The sequence below is a fragment of the Lepidochelys kempii genome, chromosome 6, assembly GCF_965140285.1.
Source record: "Lepidochelys kempii isolate rLepKem1 chromosome 6, rLepKem1.hap1, whole genome shotgun sequence".
Classification (NCBI taxonomy): Eukaryota; Metazoa; Chordata; order Testudines; family Cheloniidae; genus Lepidochelys; species Lepidochelys kempii.
In genome coordinates, this window is record NC_136385.1 from 58,808,285 (window position 1) to 58,833,505 (window position 25,221).

Sequence of the window (25,221 nt, forward strand, 5' to 3'; positions counted from 1 at the left end):
CTCTGTCATCTACTGGGAGGGGGAGGGGGTGTTGGGTGGCCTCTGTTGAAGACTGGATAGACTAGGGCATCCAGAAGAGAAAATGAACAAACCCCAGACAGTTTGGTGTACAGTAAAGTATGTAGCATAGTCAAGAACTTCTGGACATGCTGGAGACCCAGGTCAAGCTAAGAAATCTGATGTCCCAGAGAAACCTGTAAACTAAGCCTATGCCTGCTGTGAGGGAAGTGAGCCTTGGTATACAGAGAGATACTATGGCATCCCTACAATATCCTGTTAGGGTCTTGGGGGAAAGGAGCTGGGAGGATTCTAGTGATAATAGCCAACAGTGGGAAGGCAATAGAGTGCACAGGGCTTCAAGAAAGAAGTGAGATGTAAGCCATTGTAGTAAAACATAACTTTTTAAGATACTCAGTGTGTTGTTATGGACATTTATAACATAATCCTCACACCACCGAGCAACGTGGACAGAGTGGTTGCCCTTAAAAGGGCAATGGTTAGTATCAGTTCCTCTACTGTTACATCTCAGACACCTGAGTTTTTCTGCTATCTCAAGATTCCACTCTGCACTATTAAGTATTATGCCCATTTTACAGATTGGGAAATGGGGGCAGAGTGGTCCAGAGACATGCCTAAGGCCACCCAGAAAGTGATTGTCAGGGTTTCTGATACTCCCATCCACTTTCAGTCCCCCTAGAGTATGCCACTCCTGTATGGAGAGCTCTTACTATTGGTCTCACCATGTCCCACATACAGAATGGTGAAGGGGAAACCATCATTTTCTAGTCAGGGTTGTGAAGCTAAGATCCATATGTGGCAAAACCATGGGCCTATAGAACATGGAACTCTGCTTTTCTTTGGGATGAGATGCGGCAAGAGCACCTCTGGAGAAATGGAAGGTTTTGTCAGTGAAACTCAAGAGCAACCTGCAAACAAATAGGCTGCCCAAGGATCTTATAGCATAGAGGAATCCAACGATTGCAAGATGATTGGACAAAGTCATTTCACTGTGTGAATTTTTTGCTGCTTTGTGAAGTATTTTGCTTTCATCTGATATGACAACCATCTCCTCCTTTCTTTCCACATCAAACAGAAAATATGCTTATTCAGCAGTCATTTGATTGGAACCTAGTACTTTCTGGTTGGTGGTAAGGCACAGGATTCTGCTGTCAGTTATGCCAGTGTTAATCAGGAGCCACCCCGTTACTTTCAGTGGGATGACTCCAGATTAGTGTAATAGAATGTAGAGTTTGGCCTAGGTTATTTTTCCCTTCTTCCCCATCCCCACTGTAACCATTGTGGGTCAGATATTCTGCACGCTCACCCTGGTTGCTGTTATGTATTTTTAAATACATCTATTAATAAAGGTTTGTAATCCCCATCCTCAACCCTGAAAACAGGAAGTGAGTGTCTAGTGAGGAAAATATTTCTGGAAAATTGGGTGATTTGGATTCACTTTTGTTTGCAGAGAAACTCAGTGCATTAATTATACATCAAACTGGAACAGAAACATGCAGTAGTAATATGTCTGTGGGGGATTCTGCAGAGAACTGCTGGAACCCAGGCCATGCTGATTTTCCTAACTTATAAATTACAGGATCAGTTTCAGAGCTGTCTGCCAATCAGAACTGCACTCCTGAAGAGCTCTTTGTAGAGTCACAATGGATACAACAGAAGTGGCCAAAGAGGAACCTGAGCAGGGCAAAACTGCCTCCTATGAAGTCCTTCAGTCTGGCCTGCAGACATGCTCTTCTTTAATATAAAACTGAAGCCTTCAGGTCTCAGGATGCAATGGTGGTACTCTAATCAAGGTGGACCAGTGCACACATGACCTGCCTTCTGGGTGCCATACCTCCTTATTAAATAAAAGAATAACTACAATCTGCTTCATTTTATGCCAGTGAGGTTTAGCCCTCCAGCTCCTGCCAAGTTTCCTTAGGTGGACAAAGATTGGTCACTCCCTGATTTTATGGATGACTGTGCTGTTTCTCTGGTGCTTTCATCTATTTCACTGCCTCAGAGTCTTTTTTTAATTTTTACTGTAGGGAATTCTGACTTGTAGTAAAACTATAGTCTGTCTAGACTCTGCATTACTTAGCAAGGAGGTGAAACAAATACAACCACTGTAAGATGATGATACAGTAATTTTCTGGCCCTTCTAATAACTCTAAATGCATTCTAGAAAGGATTCAATTTATTAGCATCATTTGTTACTATGTATAAATTCCTGGAGATAAATCAGAGATTGACTGGCTGATAGATAATGAAATGGTGCAGTATGCACAGATTAGGCAGAGATCTGAAGTAGCCATGTTCTTGCCCATAAAACTGAACCTGTTGTTTGGAGTCCATACATGGCAGATGTAGCATCTTGATGTTAAATAGTCACTACAGCACATCTTGTGACATCGGCTCAGTCAGTCACTTACTCAGGAATCTAAACTGGTGAGACAAGGAGAGTTTGGATTTGTTAAACATCAGACTACATTGAGCTTATGTTCAATGCCTTGTGTAAAGGCTAGCATCTAACTCACCACACCCAGGTCCCTTCAATGTGTCTCAAGTTGAGTGTTCAAAATCACTACTTACTTTTGAAAGTCTTGGCCCTGGATTCTATTCCTGGCTCTGCCGCAGACATTCTGAGTGACCTTAGGCAACTCACTTTAGGATCAGACTTTCTCAGGGATTTGGGCACATTTTAACTTTGATTTAGGTGCCTAAATAACTTTGAAAATCTGACCCTTAGTCTCTGGCCTCAGTTCCTCAGCTGTAAAATAAGGATAATGCTTCTTTCTCCCACCCTTTGTCTGCTTTGTCTATTGAGATTATAAACTCTTCTGAACAGGGACTGTCTTTTGGGACTTTTCTATACAGGAAAATTTTACCAGTTTTAACGGGATAGTTAAACTGCAGTAGTTATGCTGCAGTAATTCCCCATGTGAGCACTCTTATTTTAGAATGAATGGCTTTTTTTGATTTATCTTACCCCCCTTCCAAAGCATCATAAGATGCACACTAAAAAAGGCACTCTAATTCTGAAATAAGTGTGTCCATCCAGGGAGTTATACTGATATAACTGTACTGGTTTAAATTTAGACTTTAGCTTATATCAGTACAGGTTTCCCATGTTTGAGTAACAGACTGATCTTTCTACTTATTGTTCACTGATGAAACTTGATCAGAAAGAGAGAGAGAATCTCTTGGCAACTACATCCAGATACCTGCATTTTGAAACCTTTCCTGCACAGTACTATTTCGGATAGCAGAACTTGCTAATGTCTGGCTTCTCATTCAAAAGAGCAGCATAGATTTAGGTTTTCAGTAATTTTGTGTTTATCTCTTAAGTACTTATATGGTCCCATTTCCATAGTATCGGAGTGCCTTACCACCTTTCAGTGCATTTATTTTTACAACCTCTGCATCCTTATTTTACAGATGAGAAATTGAGGTCCAGAGAGTGACTGCCTGTGGTCACATTGGAAGCCTCTGGCAGAGAAGGGAATTTAACCTGAGTCTCCCAAGACCCACACTATCGCCTGAAACACTGAACCATCCCTCCTCATTTTTAACAGCAATTGAATCAAAATCTGTTTCCAGAAATGGTTCCCAACTTATAGACACATAAAAAGCCAAATCCTGCAGTCCTCTTCCCATCTTCATGAAAGCAGAAGTCCCATTGACCTCAGTGAGGTTTTTAAGCTGTACCATCATTTTCAAGGTGAAAATTTTGACAGTCTTCACTATTGGTGATGTCTTTGATCCAAACTTTCACTAGTATCAGTGCATGGCTCTCAGAACATTCACCAATGTCCATTGCAGGGATAGAACCCTAACCAAAGTTTCACAACAGACATAACCCTTCCTAAACTCATGCTTTCCCCCTCAGTGATGCTGGCATAGCTGCTTGCTTGTGGGGGATGCAGAGGCACATGCTGGTTTGTTGCTGTAAGGTTGCATGACGATTTATTAAAGGCAATTTTAACATGCCCATCACCACAGTAGGGGTTGCTGGGTTGCTAATGCAAATAAACCACAGGAACTGAAGCTCTTTAAAAAAATATTTTAAAAAATTAGGCTTTGATCCAGTGAGGTGCAGAGCAACCACAATTCCCTGTGACTCAGGATCAGGCCTGAAGGGATTAAGCTGCAGAAGTGCTGAGCACTCACAACTTCCTTTGAAGTCAGTGGGAGCTGTATGTGCTCTGTACCTCTGCAGATCAGTTCCTGGGAATGTGCAGTTTGAGCAGTGATGCACAGATGCCAGAATCTCTCTGAGGGCTTCTTGGTGTCTGAGAAGAACAACACGAGTTTAATCAGATCTTCATGTAGTTGTTTATTAATTAAATCCAAGCTGCTGCACATGTTCTTTCTGACAGGAGGTGCCATGCATTTCTGGAACCATGGGACTCTGTTTTTACTGAGTGAGTTTGAGCCCTCCAGCCTGGCAGTTCCTTGGAGCCTTTTATAAAGGTATTAAAGAGCAGAAAACTTGGTGGTTGCCTCAAGCTGAGGAGGAAATGCTGTACTTGGAGGATTAATCTCAGTGCAATGAATTTTAAAGACTTTTTGTTATACGTGTTGTAGAAAGCTATCAAAATGCTTATGGTTCTGCTGTCTTACGTCCAACAGACTTTTATTTAACCCTTTCAATATTAGGAATATTTGTAAGAGGGGTGTGTGGGGGGTGGGAGGGGAGACTTAGTTTAATTGCACAAAGATAGTCCAGTGAGTTACCAAAAAGTAAGTTTTACAGCACTTGAGACAGATTCTCCACTTGCACCAGTTTTAAACCAGTGCAACTCTATTGTCTTCAGTGGAGTTTCTCCTGATTATATCGGTTTAAGGGAGAGCAGAAGCAGGCCCAAAGTTAGCAGCTTAGAGAATTTTATGGCTTAATGATGACATAGACATGACCTTCTGGACAACAGAGCTGTCCTGACCTGTATGAACTCTGAGACGTTTGGTTTGCAATGCGGTTTATGAACTGAGCCCTGCTGTTTGGTTCACAGGGGTTAGATTTGGATTAATCTCCAATCAAACCTGTGGAGAGGTGTGAGTTTGAATTTGGACATCTGAGGGAAATCTCTCAGCCACTGCTCCAGGATCCTCTCTTCTTATTTTTGATGCCTTCAGCTGGTTCATTTCAAGGGGAGGAAGCTTACCCATTTAACTCGTATCTGCTGAGCTAACAAGTGTGGACCGGGGGTTGTGAATGCATCACACCTTGAACATGTTTATGAGCGTTTGAGTTTTTAGGTAGATATTTTGCTCAGCTCTAGATAGGAAGCCTTTTGATTCACATTTTAATATAAAATAGCATCTTGTATGTGTTGGAGAGCTTCTCTTAAACCGGGGTGCCCAATCTAGGCCCCACCAGAGCATTTCATAAGCCTGCTTCAACACACTATACTAACGGCCGATTCATTAATGTTTTGTCATCACGTTTGTCTCATTTTAGTTTACACAAGTGTGTAAATAGACCATACATAGAAACAACCTATCTAAGTATATACGAAACAAGCTGAACTTAAAATATAAATCAATACAGGTGACTTTAAATCTTATTAAAATATGAAGAATCTGTTTGGCTCATACAAGGTTGTGCTCAGGTTTATATGACCATCCTGTGCAATAAGATTGGGCATCACTCTCTTAAACCATAATAGAGTGAGCACTCCAGTTTCTTGAACGTACAGCAGACCTCTGCACATCCCCAAACCTCCATTGTCTGAAATGGCTACACATAAGTATGTAATTTCCTGACCAGCATTTGCAGCCCCCATTTTGTCGTAAAACCTGCTCAAATGAGTTTGGTTCCCAGTGGCTCTGGAGGTGTGAAAGTATCTCTGTCAAGAAGGTAAACCAAGTAACAGAATAAATATCTACTGAAACCAATGACATTCCCTAACATACCTCCCTGCAACATATCCTCTCTGTAATGTATGTAAATGCCAGTGGATGGACATCAACTAAAATATAGAAAATTAGCCTCCCAGGAGGGAACTTTTGGACAGTTTCTTTTGGGGTTTTGGTTCTGTTTTTGACACATCTGTGTAACTCTTTACAGATCCCGTGAAATTGTGGTTTGGAGCCAGATAAATATTTGGATCACTTTGGAAGTATAAATAACAGAAATTGTGAGTGACAGTAAGCCGTTGAGATTGTGTCATTCCATTAACCCTCCATGAAATCGGCTGGAACAATGGATCTGTCTGTGTATACCTTTAATCATGCTTCACCAGGCAATTTCAGCCCTCCGCGGGGATTGAATGGTGAATTCAGAATCACCAAGCCCCTCAGGGTTACATTCACCATTAAGTCTTTCACTTTTAGGTTTCAGTAGACTTTGTACTCGAAATTTTTTTTTTTGTAAAGCTAGTTTGCCATTAAATGTTAGCTTTATACCAACTTCCTTTGTGACTCCTCACTTCAGAGCAGCAACATGGTTTTAGCTATAGTGCTACTCTTCTCCCTACTCTATGCCAGGCTAATAGGACGGCTAGTTCACTCCACTTTGGTGTAGGCATGGGGGTGATGGTTGGTGGGAGGAGGAATGCAGCAAAGATTATTATTTATTATTTTTATTTTTAGGTAGCACAGGGTAGTATAGCAGTCAGCAATGGGAAGAAACCAAGCAAAGACAAACCGACTGAATATCAGTGAGATTCTGTAAAAATTGAACAATAGTTATTTCCCCTCTATGCCTTCATTTCCTCCCCCCCCCCCCCAAAAAAAAAAGTTGGAGATACTGTTTCATTTGGGACATTTTAAAACAGAAGTGGACAGGACGCTGAAGAACAGGCTTTAGGAATAAATCCTGCTTTGTCTGGGATTGGGGGATGGGCAAGCTCTAAATGATACAAGATCAGGATGCTTTGAGCACAGGACTGAGAATCAGAAACTCATGAAAGCCACTCACACTATTGACACTCATTTCCTGTGTGGCCTTGGGCAAATCATTGAATTTAATTACATTTTCAATGAAAAACTATTAGCCCAGATGGAGGGGAACCAATAGACTTAATGTGTCAGTGAAACTGGGCTAGTAAATTTCACTTTTTTATTTATAGTCGGTTTTCCTTGGGTTACACTTTCTAATTCTTGCACTTAGCAGGATGGTAACAATGGATGGATTTAGATACTGCAGAGGAAGGTTGTCGTTTTCATAATAAACCATTTCCCTCTGAAATTTTCACATTTCATGGGAACATCTGCAGTTGAGATGCTTTGTAAAAGCTTGGGGTATGTTCTGTTTCATATATGGTGTCTTCTTTGATTTGAAAATGATACACATCTACACATAAATACCAAACCTATCATGGACAAGCAACAGTTGTGACCCCAATATCCTAGATTGCGATGCCATTTCCCTTTCAGATACCTGAACCTCAATAACTACATAGCAATCTACTCTGGCTGTGTGTGTGTGTGTGTGTGTGTGTGTATAATATAATATATGCGGGGGGGAGTAGGTTAAGGAAGGAGGAGGTTTATAGAGTGTGTGTGGGGCAAGGGAAAGAAGGGTTTAGGGATGAGTATATGGACATGACACTGCACCCTCTACTTCTGTGGTTAACTGGCCAGTTGATCTCTGCAGAGATCAAATATTAAACACAAAAGAAAAAATGTAAACATTTCTGAGGAAACCTTGTCTTGGAGCTGGGCTCTGAGGTGGGCCTGGGAAGCATCATTACTAAACTGATGAGAGACTTGGAGATGTGCATAAGTGTTCTAGTAACTGTGATTAGTAGATGGGCTGACTGGCACAGCATTTCCCTGTGAGAGAGCAGTGCAGGTGTTGAGATGGAGCATAGACTTGCTCTGATAGCTTCATTAAGAGCTGTCCTTGGGAGATGACTCAATTCAGAGTGGAACGGGACTGCTACTGGCTGCTTCATTACTGTTATTTTTAATTGCATAGGTAATTTGAAAATCCCAGCCTCTCTTTGTTTGGATGGAATGTTTGAAACACACCATTGCTGTTGGTCAGGGACTACAGATCATGCATCCTGCAGCTGTCAGCCTGGTGCATGTGTATGAATCTGCACCTACAAGGCAAAATAGAGGAACCTGTACCTTATGCTACCTTTATAGGATATACTAAACTGCAAGCTGTGTCCAGCCTATCACAGTACTCCCTTGGGTGAACATTGTTGCACCTGATACTATGCACAGCTTGGGCAGGGGGGAGGGAGGAATGATCTCTAAGGGGGAGGACAGAGAGAAATGGAGGTTTGAAATACCCTCCCCCCTTGCCCTCTCTCTGTTTGAGTGTAGCAAGGTGCTTTATGGCTGGGTGGCTGGTCTCCACCTTTTCAAAGTTAATGGGGCATGACAGGGAAGCAAAATAAAAGATAATTCCCCTTCCCCCCCCCTAAAATACATGACAAAAACTCTTCTTTTATTTTGTGTTGTGACTTGCATGATTTGGAATGAAGTTGGTGGGTCTCAGCCTGTCTACTGTTGGGCAGATGTCTGTATCTCACAGATCCACCCCCGTGGCTGGCATTAACTTCCCTCATTGGCAGTCTCCGTGGAGAAACCAGGGACTGAATGGACCTAGCAAACTGATCTCTTCTCAGTTGGGAGGGTGTCCCTCCAGTTCAGAGCTGTAAGTAAATTGACAGCATATTCTGTGGTGGAAGCCTGAATTTGACACGCTTCCCTTGACATATCCTGGGGGTGACCAGAGGACTTCATGGGAGCACCTCTTACCTGCAGTGAATTCTGTACATAAGAAAAAGAAGGTCTGTGATTCTATTGCAAGGTTCCCAGGGTGAGTTTTATGTGGACTGCAAATTGCCCCATTTGAATTCAGACCAAAGAGTGATCTGTCCCCAGTTTCAGTTCCTTGAGTACTTCTCCTTGACAGAGACCTTAGCCAGGCCCTCTAGAATTCACCTAATGGTTCCAGTTCATTTCTGTGTAGTGCTAGTGACTTTACTGGGGTTACACTGGGGATGAATTTAGCCCTTTGTGCCTCTATGCATCTTAGATATCACCTATAGGCAGTTAAACATGTCTTGGCAGCCACAGTGGGTTATTGAAGTGAAATGATGGGCAAACTATTTATTGGAAGGGGCAGTGACTGAGGCTGGCCTTGGTTCTATTTTAAAAACCCCCACAGAGCACTCAGTAGTGTGTTCTACCTAGTAACTGTTGCCCTCACAGGACTCCTGTGCTAGGAATCACAGGTGGTGCTCAGTTCCTGGGGGCAACTGTGGGAGCTTGCAGTGTTCTGAAGAGACTACCTATGGCAGACAGTCGGAGAGGAGGGAAGATGAAAGCAATATCTCCCCTGAGCACCCACTCACCTCAAATACTGATCTGTATAAGTGAAAACTACGGTGGTGACAGGAGTCACTTTGACGTTGGTCCCAGGGAATCGTTGCCTGAGCAGGAATGAAATGATGGATCTGACACTGGCAGTCCTGCTTACTGCGTTATTGGGACAGATGAGAGAGTAATGTGTCATTGTACTTGTTGGTCAGCCTAATCCTGCTCCTTACCTTCAAAACAGGGCTGAAATTAACAGGAAAGAACTACGAGAGGCTTTTTCGCCTGGAACCTTGCATAGGTACTGGAACTACGGTGCTACAGCACCCCCTGGTTTGAAGTGATTTCCATTCTATACAGGGATTACAGTTTGGTTCAAAATGTCTCTCAGCACCCCCACTATACAAATTGTTCCAGCCCCCCTGGAACCTTGCTCATTTGTGTTCCATCCTTCAAATCATCCATGCCCGTACTGCGCTGCTACAACTTGGTCCCAGCCTCCTTGCCGTCCCCCTCTCTCCTTTGCTGGGATGTTTGAGCAAACATGGCCAGGATTTATTTCTTGCACATATGAGGGGTTTAGCATTTGGCATTTGTGACATGGATCAGTGCATACAGCAGGATGCGGGTGCAGATGAATTCATATACAGTCGGCTTGTCCTGCACAATGATTTGGTTAAATGGGAATTGAGATTAATACTGGATTTAAGTTTCTCATAGTTGGCTGGTAATAACCTAATCTCCTCTAGGGCTGCAGGCAGGCAGGCAGCATTTCACTCAAGGCAGTTTGTGTTTGCAAAACCTGAAAGAAATTGAATTTTGATACTGAGAGGGCTTTAACCAGACCCTTTTAAAATACAGTATATGCACTTTCCATTGCTATCTCAAATGCAGCCTTTTAATTTCTATATTGTGTGACATTCACCTAGGTTCTCAGGTCTGATGGACGTTTGACAGTAATATTTCTCATTTTGTTCCCTAAGAGCTTAGCACCTTAGATCAGTTTTATAAATGTATAAATTACATTCTGGAAGTTGATAAAGTGAAATCTTTTTAGACAGATGGAGAAAAATGTTTGCACAGGGCAGTGAGTGCTCTTCAATTTAAAGAGAGTTTAGGTTCCTGAAAGCTCTTTAGGTGGCTCAGGAGATTGGTAATGGGATCTGTGGAGCATTTCATGACTGTGTTGTCAGTTCAAGTCCCATCTGGCTTGGTTGGTACTGTGTGATAGGGAGAGATGGGTTGGTCTATGCACTTTCCAGAACCAAACAGCACAATTAACACGAAGGCCCAAATTTTGAAGGTGTGTGCGCGTGCCTGCAGTTTTTGCATTTGCAATTAACTGAGACTGCAGTCCTTCCCCTTAACATCTGTGTATCTGGTTTGCATTTTCATTCAGATATTTAGCCATCTAAATAGTAAGATTTGCACCTGCAATTAATTGGGTGGGGCGAAAAAGTGAGTGTAATTTTGCAGGCTTAAAATTGCATCGGCAAAAAGGGCGGCTGGGCTGAGGTTTGCCTGAAAGTCCAGTCTAAATTTCTCTTGTTTCAGAGGAACTTGACTGACCTGGCCTGAGCCTAGGAGAGTACCTGGCAAAGAATAGCTCCCTGCCCTCCACACCAGCACGAAGGGGGTAAAAGAGGAGAAGATGAGAACCAATAGCTCCTTGCAGCTTCCTGATTCTCTTCCCCAGCCCTGGTGCAGGTTAGAACCGTCTGAGAGCTGCTCTAACTCGCACTAGCTAGCAAAGGTACCCTAGCTGCCACCCTCCAGCTGCTTCCCTTCCCTGCTCAGCCAAGGATTACAAATGAGCCACAGAGCCTGAATAGAACTGAGGCACATTGCCAGGGAATGGTGTGGGGAAAGCTTGCCCTGCCTGTGTTCTTGCAATAACAGCTCTGAGAATAAACGGAGGACTTGTTTGCAGAGCTGTCTGTATACCTTTGGGCAGAACTAAATCCATTCCATATTTTTTATTTTATTTAAATTCATGCCCTAATATTCTGAATCTCTCCCTCTGTTGTCTTTCAGCATCCGTTCCCTTGTTTGTTCTCCTTGCTAAGGTTGCTTTCCCTCTCCCTTTGCCTGCTAATGCAAAAACCTGTTATCAAATCATCATAATAATCTTCTTAAAACAGATACGCTTCAAAGCATTTACTGTCATCGTCTCCTAGGCTCCTATTACCATAAAGCATGAGGCCTTCTCTGAGGTTTGACATCCCCTGCATAACTTAAGTTTACTCTGCCAGCGCTCTCTGTGGATTTGAAGCACAGAGACAGATTGAAATTCTGACTTCCCAAGGCTCAGAGTTCATATGATGACTTGATTAAGATTTGAAAAGCAGCCTCTTTATTTCATCCATTATTTCTGTCTCTCTCTCCCACTCTTTGTTCACGGGGAATGGGAAAGTGTCAGAAATGCCCAAACAAATGGGATTCAGGTCTATTCAACAGAGCTGCAGCTCCATGAGTCCCACGCCTGGGAAGTTTGTTAGTTTGAAAACAGGATAATGGGAAAGATCCTATTTTAGTGCCTTGTAAAAAGATCGGAGGCTAATTTAATTCTTTATTTTTTCACTCCTTTTATTCACTTTCTTCTCCTTCACAGAGTATAATGGTTAGGAGAACTGAATAGAGAAGAAACCTGGAAGAACTTGGCACCTGGCAGTGACTGGAGGGAGAGAGAGATCTATGCAAACTGTACCAGCAGAAGGAGGTGTGTTTGGGGATAAGTAAGAGGATCTGGTCTTGTTTGGTTAAGAGTCTTTAGGCCCCAGCAGGGGCCATGCAGCCCAGTTTACAGGTGCACACCTCTCTGTGTTACCTGTTGCTTTGTTTGTTCTCTCAGCTGATAGGATATTTTTTGTCATGGGTAGAGGACTGGGCTAGAGCTGGCAAAGGTTTCTGTGAACCAGACTGAGGATATGTCTACACTACAAAATCAGGTCGAATTTATAGAAGTCGGTTTTTTAGAAATCGTTTTTATATATTCGAGTGTGTGTCCCCCCCACAGAAAATGCTCTAAGTGCATTAACTTGGCGGAGCGCTTCCACAGTATCGAGGCAAGTGTCGACTTCCGGAGTGTTGCACTGTAGGGAGCTATCCCACAGTTCCCGCAGTCTCCGCTGCCCATTGGAATTCTGGGTTGAGATGCCAATGCCTGATGGGGCTAAAACATTGTCGCGGGTGGTTCTGGGTACATATCGTCATGCCCCCGTTCCCTCCCTCCCTCTGTGAAAACAGCAGCAGACAATCGTTTCGCGCCTTTTTTCTTGAGTTACCTGTGCAGACGCCATACCACGGCAAGCATGGAGCCTGTTCATCTCACTGTCACCATATGTCTCCTGGGCGCTGGGAGATGTGGTACTGCATTGCTACACAGCAGCAGCAACTCCTTGCCTTGTGGCAGCAGACGGTGTAGTAGGACTGGTAGCCGTCATCGTCATGTCCGAGGTGCTCCTGGCCACTTCGGCCAGGAGCGCCTGGGCAGACATGGGCTCAAGGACTACATTAGAAGTGACTTGACCAGGTCATTCTCTTTAGTCCTGCAGTCAGTCCTATTGAACCATCTTATGGTGAGCAGGCAGGCGATATGGATTGCTAGCAGTCCTACTGTACCATCTTCTGCCAGGCAGGCAAGAGATGAGGATGGCTAGCAGTCCTACTGCACCATCTTCTGCCGAGCAGCCATGAGATGTGGATGGCTTGCAGTCCTTCTGCACTGTCTGCTGCCAGCCAAAGATGTAAAAGATAGATGGAGTGGATCAAAACAAGAAATAGACCAGATTTGTTTTGTACTCATTTGCTTCCTCCCCTCCCCCGTCTAGGGGACTCACTCCTCTAGGTCACACTGCAGTCACTCACAGAGAAGGTGCAGCGAGGTAAATCTAGCCATGTATCAATCAGAGGCCAGACCAACCTGCTTTTTCCAATAAGAACAATTACGTAGGTGCACCATTTCTTATTGGAACCCTCCGTGAAGTCCTGCCTGAAATACTCCTTGATGTAAAGCCACCCCCTTTGTTGATTTTAATTCCCTGTAAGCCAACCCTGTAAGCCTTGTTGTCAGTTGCCACTCCCTCCGTCAGAGCAACAGCAGACAATCATTCCGCACCTTTTTTCTGTGCGGACGCCATACCAAGGCAAGCATGGAGGCCGCTCAGCTCGCTTTGGCAATTAGGAGCACATTAAACACCACACGCATTATCCAGTAGTATATGCAGCACTAGAACCTGGCAGAGCAATACCGGGCAAGGAGGCGACGTCAGCGCGGTCACTTGAGTGATCAGGACATGGACACCGATTTCTCTGAAAGCATGGGCCCTGCCAATGCATGCATCATGGTGCTAATGGGGCAGGTTCATGCTGTGGAACGCCAATTCTGGGCTCAGGAAACAAGCACAGACTGGTGGGACCACATAGTGTTGCAGGTCTGGGATGATTCCCAGTGGCTGCGAAACTTTCGCATGCGTAAGGGCACTTTCATGGAACTTTGTGACTTGCTTTCCCCTGCCCTGAAGCGCATGAATACCAAGATGAGAGCAGCCCTCACAGCTGAGAAGCGAGTGGTGATAGCCCTGTGGAAGCTTGCAACGCCAGACAGCTACTGGTCAGTTGGGAATCAATTTGGAGTGGGCAAATCTACTGTGGGGGCTGCTGTGATGCAAGTAGCCAACGCAATCAAAGATCTGCTGATATCAAGGGTAGTGACCCTGGGAAATGTGCAGGTCATAGTGGATGGCTTTGCTGCAATGGGATTCCCTAACTGTGGTGGGGCCATAGACGGAACCCATATCCCTATCTTGGCACTGGAGCACCAAGCCGGCGAGTACATAAACCGCAAGGGATACTTTTTCAATAGTGCTGCAAGCTCTGGTGGATCACAAGGGACGTTTCACCAACATCAACGTGGGATGGCTGGGAAAGGTGCATGATGCTCGCATCTTCAGGAACTCTGGTCTGTTTCAAAAGCTGCAGGAAGGGACTTTATTCCCAGACCAGAAAATAACTGTTGGGGATGTTGAAATGCCTATATGTATCCTTGGGGACCCAGCCTACCCCTTAATGCCATGGCTCATGAAGCTGTACACAGGCAGCCAGGACAGTAGTCAGGAGCTGTTCAACTACAGGCTGAGCAAGTGCAGAATGGTGGTAGAATGTGCATTTGGACGTTTAAATGCGCGCTGGCGCAGTTTACTGACTCGCTTAGACCTCAGCGAAACCAATATTCCCACTGTTATTACTGCTTGCTGTGCGCTCCACAATATCTGTGAGAGTAAGGGGGAGACGTTTATGGCGGGGTGGGAGGTTGAGGCAAATTGCCTGGCTGCTAGTTACATGCAGCCAGACACCAGGGCGGTTAGAAGAGTACAGGAGGGCGCGGTACGCATCAGAGAAGCTTTGAAAACCAGTTTCATGACTGGACAGGCTACAGTGTGAAAGTTCTGTTTGTTTCTCCTTGATGAAACCCACCGCCCCTTGGTTCACTCTACTTCCCTGTAAGCTAACCACCCTCCCATCCTCCCTTCGATCACCGCTTGCAGAGGCAATAAAGTCATTGTTGCTTCACATTCATGCTTTCTTTATTCATTCATCACACAAATAGGGGGATGACTACCAAGGTAGCCCAGGAGGGGTGGTGGAGGAGGGAAGGAAAATGCCACACAGCACTTTAAAAGTTTACAACTTTAAAATTTATTGAGTGCCAGCCTTCTGTTTTTTGGGGCAATCCTCTGTGGTGGAGTGGCTGGTTGGCCGGAGGCCCCCCAACCGCATTCTTGGGCGTCTGGGTGAGGAGGCTATGGAACTTGGGGAGGAGGGCGGTTCGTTACACAGGGGCTGTAGAGGCAGTCTGTGCTCCAGCTGCCTTTGCTGCAGCTCAACCATACGCTGGAGCATATTCAATGCTGAAGCTTCAGCTTCAGCATTGAATCCTGCCTCCTCTCATCACGCTGCCGCCACATTTGAGCTTCAGCCCACCACTTACTCTCTTCAGTCCGCCACCTCTCCTCCCGGTCATTTTGTGCTTTCCTGCACTCTGACATTATTTGCCTCCACGCATTCGTCTGTGCTCTGTCAGTGTGGGAGGACAGCATGAGCTCAGAGAACATTTAATCACGAGTGCGTTTTTTTTTCTTTCTAATCTTCACTAGCCTCTGGAAAGGAGAAGATCCTTCTCAAGATGTGATCATTGAAACACATGCAGCTGGTGGAGAAAAAAAAAGGGACAGTGGTATTTAAAAAGACAGATTTTATAAAACAGTGGCTACACTCTTTCAGGGTAAACCTTGCTGTTAACATTACATACATAGCACATGTGCTTTCGTTACAAGGTTGCATTTTGCCTCCCCCCACCACGTGGCTACCCCCTCAACCGTCCCCCCTCCCCGTGGTTAACAGTGGGGAACATTTCTGTTCAGCCACAGGCAAACAGCCCAGCAGGAATGGGCTCCTCTGACTGTCCCCTGAAGAAAAGCACCCTATTTCAACCAGGTGACCATGAATGATATCTCATTCTCCTGAGGATAACACAGAGAGAGAAAGAACGGATGTTGTTTGAATGCCAGCAAACATACACTGCAATGCTTTGTTGTACAATGATTCCCGAATACGTGTTACTGGCCTGGAGTGGTAAAGTGTCCTACCATGGAGGACGCAATAAGGCTGCCCTCCCCAGAAACCTTTTGCAAAGGCTTTGGGAGTACATCCAGGAGAGCAGCGAATGCCAGGGCAAAGTAATCCTTTCACATGCTTGCTTTTAAACCATGTATAGTATTTTAAAAGGTACACTCACTGGAGGTCCCTTCTCCGCCTGCCGGGTCTAGGAGGCAGCCTTGGATGGGTTCGGGGGCTCCAGGTCCAGGGTGAGAAACAGCTCCTGGCTGTCGGGAAAACCAGTTTCTCCGCTTGCTTGCTGTGAGCTATCTACAACCTCCTCCTCATCATCATCTTCTTCGTCCCCAAAACCTGCTTCCGTGTTGCCTCCATCTCCATTGAAGGAGTCAAACAACATGGTTGAGGTAGTGGTGGCTGAACCCCCTAAAATGGCATGCAGCTCATCATAGAAGCGGCATGTTTGGGGCTCTGACCCGGAGTGGCCGTTCGCCTCTCTGGTTTTCTGGTAGGCTTGCCTCAGCTCCTTAAGTTTCACATGGCACTGCTTCGGGTCCCTGTTATGGGCTCTGTCCTTCATGCCCTGGGAGATTTTGACAAAGGTTTTGGCATTTCGAAAACTGGAACGGAGTTCTGATAGCACGGATTCCTCTCCCCATACAGTGATCAGATCCTGTACCTCCCGTTCAGTCCATGCTGGAGCTCTTTTGTGATTCTGGGACTCCGTCATGGTCACCTCTGCTGATGAGCTCTGCATGGTCACCTGCAGCTTGCCACGCTGGCCAAACAGGAAATGAGATTCAAAAGTTTGCGGTTCTTTTCCTGTCTACCTGGCCAGTGCATCTGAGTTGAGAGTGCTGTCCAGAGCGGTCACAATGGAGCACTCTGGGATAGCTCCCAGAGGCCAATACTGTCGAATTGTGTCCACAGTACCCTAAATTCGACCCGGCAAGGCCGATTTACGTGCTAATCCACTTGTCAGGGGTTGAGTCAAGAAATCGATTTTAAGAGTCCTTTAAGTCGAAAAAAAGGCCTTCATCATGTGGACGGGTACAGGTTTAGCAGCGTTAAATCGATGTAAATTCAACCTAAAGTCCTAGTGTAGACCAGGGCTGAGTGATGACACAATACCACTTGGAAATGGGGCCTAGTGTAGTTGGAGTCATAGAGAGGTTGGTGGAGTTCCATGATTTCTACACATCTGAAACTCCAAGGGGTTCAGACATCACCAGTATCTCTACGACTAAGACAGGGAGCATCTAAACTCCTTTGAACAGAATCTGAGATGTTAGACTTAATTGGTTTTATAAATAACTATGGAAGGGCCCATGATTCTTTGCAGACATTGTATATGTTACAACCAAGAGAATTTATGCATGTAGCAGTGGAATGTTTCCACCCCAGATGTGACTCAGCCCAGCAAAGGGCCATGAGCCATGTGGCTCTGTAGTGGGTATCCATCAAGGGGGAAAGTGGCATACTCCATACACTAATGAAGGGCTGAACCCCACCATCTTCACTCAGACCAAACCCACAGTTTAGTCAGTGGGCAAGGATGGTAGGGCTTGGCCCAACCATTGGCATTAAAATGTATTTTTCTATGAAGTCTTTCATGCTCAAGGTGTTTCTTGCATGGAAAACACTTTGTGGCAGACATTGGCATGTTTTTGAAACCTGCTATCTAATGCTACACCTTCTTGTGTGTGTCCCCACCCCTGCATTAGATGGGGGACACTGAAAATTTCCCACCATTGCTACCCTGATTCAGCTCCATGTACCATGGTAGCTCCCATGTAGATAGGCCATCAGCATCTCAAGAAGCATGACGTCAATTTCTGCTCAGAACTGGTCTAACGGACACAGTATTTAAAGTGCCAGCAGCCTTGTCTACACTGAGGCTCTGTAACTGGGCCAACCACCTCCTGTGTGCTCCTTGGTGGCCATACTGCAGGCAGCCTGCCTCAGTTTCTCCTTTGCACTGTTCAATAAACTCAAACCCCACATTGTCTATTCCCACCCTTTCTCAGGTTGTGCTTTACTAAATTAACAAATATTCAAAATAAAGTTTTCAAGTCTATCCAAAAATCCACACAAAACAAAGATTTCTCTTCCTCCTTCCTCCCAGGCCTTCCTGCCTGGGGCCTTTTCTTCTTTGGCAGCCACTCCCAGACCCTAGCTGTCTTGAGTCTCAGTCCTGACTCCCGGGACTCTCTGCTAGAGCCTACTCATTCCTAGCAGTCTAGGATCCCTGAGCAGTCCCTCTTTCATTGTAGCCTCCTGCTGCTCTTTACAGGACAGTCACCCTGATCTCTCCCAGGTGTGGCTCATTTTGTAATCGGGGGTGGCTAGCCCCAGCACTCCAGGCCTTCAGGGGTGATCCACCTAATTACAGGCCCACAGCAGTGGGAAAATTTTTCAAAATTTCCCTAGTGTAGACATGACTACGAAGTCACTGTACAAACAGGAGGCTGTGCTATACTGTGCTCTGACCAGTTTTGTGCTTTATGTACATTAGTGTGGTGGGATGATCTATAACCAGTAGATCTGGTTGTGGGTGTTGGATGTATACAAGTTGCCTGTATTTTTTCCCGGTCGGCTGCTCCTTTATCACTCCCGATAAGCGGGTGTGAGATCTGAAGTGGAGGCATTGGCCAAAACCCAAAGCAGGCAGGAGTCCTGGGTGTATAGTTTGGGGGAAGCTCAGTTTCTTTCCTGATAACTCTCTGCCTCTTAAGGCAGTACACTGCACACCCTGCCTAAGCCATAATCATAATCCTCTTTGCAGCAGGCGCCTCTATCCCCACGGGAAGCATTAGCAATATCACGAAGTACGGAGACTTCATTGTTCCCCTAATCTGGAAAGGGAGCCAAGACAAGACAGAGGAAACTTTAACCTGTTCAGTGCCTCTGTGTATGAGTGATCTTCACTGGGTGGGGAAATTGGGAAGTCTGTTTGCTGAAAATAAATCAGAAATACTGTCCCCCACCAAGTACTAACCTCACAGATTTATATTGCTCTATGGAATTCATTAGCGGGCATGTCTTTGAACTTGCCTCCATCAGACATGCCCTATTACCATATTTGGGAGAAATAAGCCTTTTCAAGGGAAACTAGAACTTCCTAGCAGCTGCCTAAAAGGTAGCAAAGTTAGGAAATGAAGCACTTCTTGCCAGGGCAGCGGTAATGGCAACTTTGTTACTATTTATGGACCAAGCAGGAGCTTGATGTGGTGCAAAAGAAGACCTGTCCCAAGGGGCTGAGAGTAAATAGAAAGAAAACCCAAACCAAAGAAGAGCTGAAGTTGAAGGGAAGCTGGCACCTTGGGCACTGAGATAAGGAGTCAGCTCCAGGCAGAAGGGGAAACAGAGAAGAAGGCGCACATATTTTTAAATAAAAATTGTTTGAATTCTGACTAGCATTTCTGTGACATGAGTCATGCCCCTTGCTGAACAGTGATGCCTTTTATAACCCTGGGAATGAGAGTCCAGTGTAAAACTGCAAACCACGTTCCAACCTGCTGTATATAGGGTGAAAATCAGCTCTCCATGGAGGCCCAGCACAAAGCCTGTGTGCCAGTTAAGCCCCACTGTGGCCATAAGTGGGTAGTAAGTGGCACATAAGCCTCCTCATGCTTTTCCTCTGCCTAGGGGTGAAGCTTGCACATAATGGACAAGTTAGGTTTCCCCTTCTCCCTCTGTACCAGCTCTTCTCTCAAATCTTCCTCATCCCCTATTTGCTTCTGCAGTGACTCTTACATTCTGTCTCCTGCTTGCAAAAGCCTGGCTCATTCTGTGCAGGTCTGTGCCTAGGGAAGAATCCTAGCCCCTAGCGCTGAGGTTAATGATCTCACTAAGTGAACTCTCTGTGTGAGAACTCGTCTGTGAAAGTTTGTTGCAGCCGCCTCTCTAATTAAAAAAAATCTCATAAATAGCATGAGATAGGGATCTAGAGGGTTTGCTTTTTATTTCTATCAAAACTCCCTGGAGATTTTTTAGGTAGGAAATGTAGCTCTCAAAGCTGAGATTTCTTTTAGACTTCAAAGGCCATCAGTTGAGGGCTTCTTAGAAATGCCACATCTGTTTAAACTACACTTGGGGGAGGAGGCATTTCCCCCCTCAAAAGTGCTTCAGAAAACATCTCTGTTAGACAGTGCTTGAGTTTGCTTCAGCGCGTGGTAGACAAGACACAACCTTCAAATGCACCTCAGTAGAGGGAGACAGCAGGAGGCAGAAAGATAAGATAGAAGAGCGGAATGCAAGGGTGCGGGGATGGTTTTGCCACATCCCTAATTGGTTCAGTCATGTTCCTTATTTTGCTGGAGAATTAACAGCAAGCCCTGTAATCTCTGGAGTTTTGAACAAAATTGATTTGGGAGTCAGAGTCGAATGAGCCAACTAAAATTTAAATTTAAAGAGCTTGTCCGCTCTTTGTAAGCTCTCAGTTTGTCAATTTTGTTCCCTACTGATACACAGAAGGCTTTTTTATAATTAACTCTACTTGTCACTTTGCTTTTCATTTTCTATGTGCAAATGTGAAAGCTGTGCTTCAGTTTAGCTTCCTGCTACTCTTTTAGGGCCTGATCCAAAGCATATTTGAAGTCCGTGAGCTTTGGATTAGGCCATTAAAATGGTGCAGAAAAAAAGTAATTGCCACGCACCCAGTGCACATAGAGGGGGAATTTCAAAAGTAATTAGCATTGGTCTAACTCTGCTCATATAGTGGAAAATACCCATGACTTCAATGAGAACAGAGCGGGGTGAATTCTGAGTGCTTTTGCAAGTCCTGTCCATAGTTTTTGTGTAGTGCATGTGAACACAATCTCTCACACATGCTTCTGTTTTATATAATATTATGCTCTAATAAATTGGTTAGTCTCTAAGGTGCCACAAGTCCTCCTTTTCTTTTTGCGAATACAGACTAACACGGCTGTTACTCTGAAACCTTTTATATAACTGCCTCTTAAAAGCTTGAAAGTACAATTCTTCTTTGAGTGATGGTCCCTATATGGATCCCAAACATGGATGCACATGCGCACCATGCGCCAGAGCTGGAACCATGCTGTAGCCGTGTCTGTTGATCCGCACGTGCGTCGTGCATTGTCCTCGTGTCTGCAGCTGAGGCTGTGCGGGTCGACGCCACTCCAGTTTCCTCTTTCTGTTGCATGGCCAGAGAACCCCTCTTCCGCTGCCGCCTTAGCCTCGCTAGGAAAGTTGGTTGTTCATTCTTCCTTTGCATAGGTAGTTGTAGATAGTATTTTTCTTGTTTTCATAGTGTATTAATATTGTAGTTAGGGTTCCTTTCAGAATTCTTCCCCCACTCGGGGTTTATGCCCTGGCAAGTTGACTTCAAAACCTGTGCTTCATGCCCACGCTCCTCCTCTATGAGCGATGAGTGCCAACCGTGCCTGTACTGCCTTGGCAAAGCCACTTTGTTGCCTGCTGAATCATTTGCCGTTTGTTCACGCCCCAAACGTGGGAAGCCAGGGAACTTCATCTCTGTAAATTCCTAATGGGAGAGGCTGTGCGCAGTTGGATCCAGGACTGTTGGAAGAGCTGGAATGGTGCTCGTCCCTACCAGTGAGTGTCCATCTGTCACGAACAAGGTCAGCTCCCAGACTGCTGCGCTGGATCACAGCATGGGGAGTAGGTGGCCAGCCCTCTGTGGAGAAAGAGGTGGTTAGGGACTATTTAGAAAAGCTGGACGTGCATAAGTCCATGGGGCCGGACGAGTTGCATTCGAGAGTGCTAAAGGAATTGGCGGCTGTGATTGCAGAGCCATTGGCCACTATTTTTGAAAACTCATGGCGAACGGGGGAAGTCCCGGATGACTGGAAAAAGGCTAATGTAGTGCCCATCTTTTAAAAAGGGAAGGAGGAGGATCGTGGGAACTACAGGCCAGTCAGTCTCACCTCAGTCCCCGGAAAAGTCATGGAGCAGGTCCTCAAGGAATCAATCCTGAAGCACTTACACGAGAGGAAAGTGATCAGGAACAGTCAGCATGGATTCACCAAGGGAAGGTCATGGCTGACTAATCTAATCGCCTTCTATGATGAGATTACTGGTTCTGTGGATGAAGGGAAAGCAGTGGATGTATTGTTTCTTGACTTTAGCAAAGCTTTTGACACGGTCTCCCACAGTATTCTTGTCAGCAAGTTAAAGAAGTATGGGCTGGATGAATGCACTATAAGGTGGGTAGAAAGTTGGCTAGATAGTCGGGCTCAACGGGTAGTGATCAATGGCTCCATGTCTAGTTGGCAGCCGGTGTCAAGTGGAGTGCCCCAAGGGTCGGTCCTGGGGCCGGTTTTGTTCAGTATCTTCATAAATGATCTGGAGGATGGTGTGGATTGCACTCTCAGCAAATTTGCGGATGATCCTAAACTAGGAGGAGTGGTAGATACGCTGGAGCGCAGAGATAGGATACAGAGGGACCTAGACAAATTGGAGGATTGGGCCAAAAGAAATCTGATGAGGTTCAACAAGGATAAGTGCAGGGTCCTGCACTTAGGACGGAAGAACCCAATGCACTGCTACAGACTAGGGACCGAATGGCTAGGCAGCAGTTCTGTGGAAAAGGACCTAGGGGTGACAGTGGACGAGAAGCTGGATATGAGTCAACAGTGTGCCCTTGTTGCCAAGAAGGCCAATGGCATTTTGGGCTGTATAAGTAGGGGCATAGCCAGCAGATCGAGGGACGTGATCGTTCCCCTCTATTCGACATTGGTGAGGCCTCATCTGGAGTACTGTGTCCAGTTTTGGGTCCCGCACTACAAGAAGGATGTGGATAAATTGGAGAGAGTCCAGCGAAGGGCAACAAAAATGATTAGGGGACTGGAACACATGACTTATGAGGAGAGGCGGAGGGAACTGGGATTGTTTAGTCTGCGGAAGAGAAGAATGAGGGGGGATTTGATAGCTGCTTTCAACTACCTGAGAGGTGGTTCCAAAGACGATGGTTCTAGACTATTCTCAGTGGTAGAAGAGGACAGGACAAGGAGTAATGGTCTCAAGTTGCAGTGGGGGAGGTTTAGATTGGATATTAGGAAAAACTATTTCACTATGAGGGTGGTGAAACACTGGAATGCGTTACCTAGGGAGGTGGTAGAATCTCCTTCCTTAGAGGTTTTTAAGGTCAGGCTTGACAGAGCTCTGGCTGGGATGATTTAGTTGGGGATTGGTCCTGCTTTGAGCAGGGGGTTGGACTAGATGACCTCCCTTCCAACCCTGATATTCTATGATTCTTCTTCCTGAGCACTGGATCCGTCGGTACCTCCACAGTCTGACAAATCCCACCATGGGCATAAGGGTAGGTCCCAGGCTGGGACTGCCACTAAACACAGAATTGCTTCCCTGAGCCAGGTCAGGGAGAGTAAGAAGTCAGGCATCGACCCAGCTGCTCCAGCTCCCAAGAAGTCCTGGACGGAGCACAAGGAGAAGCACCATCACAATCTGCCCTGCCATGCTGACCGCTTTTGCCGCCAACACCATCAATGCTGCTGGGCACCTCTGGTTTGCCATGGGTGGTCCTCCGCATGCTCGGCCAGCTGGAACTGCTGCTGCCCACTGTGGAGCTGCTGCTGCCTTACCCAAGTTCCCCATTACCTTCAAGTACCCCAGACACCTCGGTCCTATTTTCTCCAATGGATGAACCTCTACTGCTCTTCTCAGAGAGAGATGCGCCTTCCTCCTCAAGCTGTTAGTTCCCCAATGGCCGAACCCATCCTCTAAGTCCAAGGCCATCTCTGAATCAGACCACTCCTTCTTGCCCTGTCTTGCAGTCTGGATCCCAAGCAAGGTGGCACCAAGGCTCCCTCCCTGTGTGTGGAGGCTGTGCACCTCCGGAACAGGTGTATCAAGCACAGTGTCATGCTCTAGGCTGCATATCTCCCGGTTGCCCACAACTTCCTTGCAGACATGCTCAACGGGTCCTTCTACGTGAATTACGAGTGGGAACTGCACAATCCCACCCTACACTCTGTTTTCCTCAGGTGGGGCACCCCACACTGGAACCTGTTTGTGACCAGCGAGAACCACAAACTGCCCCTTTATTGTTCCAGGCAGGTTGTAGGGGCTGACTCACAGGGTGATGCTCTTCTCCTCTGGACTGGTGACTTCCACTATGCCTTTCCGCCCATTCCTCTGCTCCTGTAAGTCCTGTGCACGATTCGCCGGGACCGAGTGATGGCCATACTGACCAATATTGGTTCACAGACCACCTACACATCTCCGCTCGCCCCCTGCTTTACTTCCACGCATACCCGGATCTCCTCATGCTGGCACAGGGATGACACCAGCACCCCAACCCAAGCCCACTCCACCTCATGGTTTGGTATTTGGATGGAGTTTGCATGCTCTACCCCAGTGCGTGATGTCCTCATGCACAGCAGAAGGCCATCGACTAGGGCCTGCTATCAAGCAAAATGGAAACGGTTCACCATCGGGGCTCACTACCACGATTACCCGCTAGACTCCATAACCATTCTTATTCACCTCAACTACCTTCTCCAACTGAAATGGTCAGGCCTTGCCCACAATTCCATACAGGTCTACCTGGTGGCGCTCAGTGCCTTCACCCTTCCGGTGGACGGTTCCTCTGTCTTCACTCGCCCAACCACCATTTGTTTTCTCATAGGTTTGCTCAATGTCTGTTCACTGATGCTCAAACTGACCCCTTCCCTGGGACCTTAATGTCATGCTCTGCCCTCACCAAGCCACCCTTCGAATCCCTCATGGTGTGCTCTCTCTCCCACCTCTCAGTGAAGGTTATCTTCTTGGTCGCCATCACATTGGCATGATGCATTAACAAATTTGCAGCCATCATGGCTGACACCCCGCCACACACACCATCTTCCATAAGGGCCAGGTCTCCTTACACCTGCACCCCAAATTCATCCCTAAGGTGGTGTCCACGTTCCACCTCAACCAGTGCATCTGCTTCCCAGTCTTCTATCCCAAGCCCCACACCTCTCACAGAGTCAGAACATTGCACACTCTCAATGTCCACCATGCACTGGCCCTCTACCTCCAGTGCACCTGTGCACCTGTGCCTTCTGCTCTTCACCCAAGTTCTTTGTTGTCATTGCTGAAAGCTTCAAGGGGAACGCCCTCTCCTTATAGCACATCTCCAAATGGATTTCCCATTGCATCTATTAATGCTACATACTCTCCAAGATACCTCCGCCTCCTGGAGTCACGGTTCATTCCACGTGGGCACACACTACCACATCAGCCTGCCTCATGGATGTGCCATGACAGGACATTTGCCGAGCAGCCACGTGGAGCTCTGTCCACACCTTTACCTCTCACTTTTCCATTGCCCTGGCAGCAGATGAG

At 46.0% G+C, this 25,221-nt stretch overlaps 1 protein-coding gene across 3 annotated transcripts in view; it reads left to right on the forward strand.

Annotated features, from left to right (window-relative positions):
* TSPAN18 (tetraspanin 18) overlaps positions 1-25,221 on the forward strand; it is a 177,446-nt gene that overhangs the window by 16,983 nt on the left and 135,242 nt on the right. For 2 of the 3 annotated variants that reach the window (XM_073348075.2, XM_073348076.2), the window contains exon 2: positions 11,888-11,995. The exons of the other annotated variant lie outside the window; for it this stretch is intronic. The gene's annotated coding sequence lies outside the window, so the exon portion shown is untranslated. The remainder of the gene's footprint in view (positions 1-11,887; positions 11,996-25,221) is intronic. 3 annotated transcript variants of the gene reach the window in all.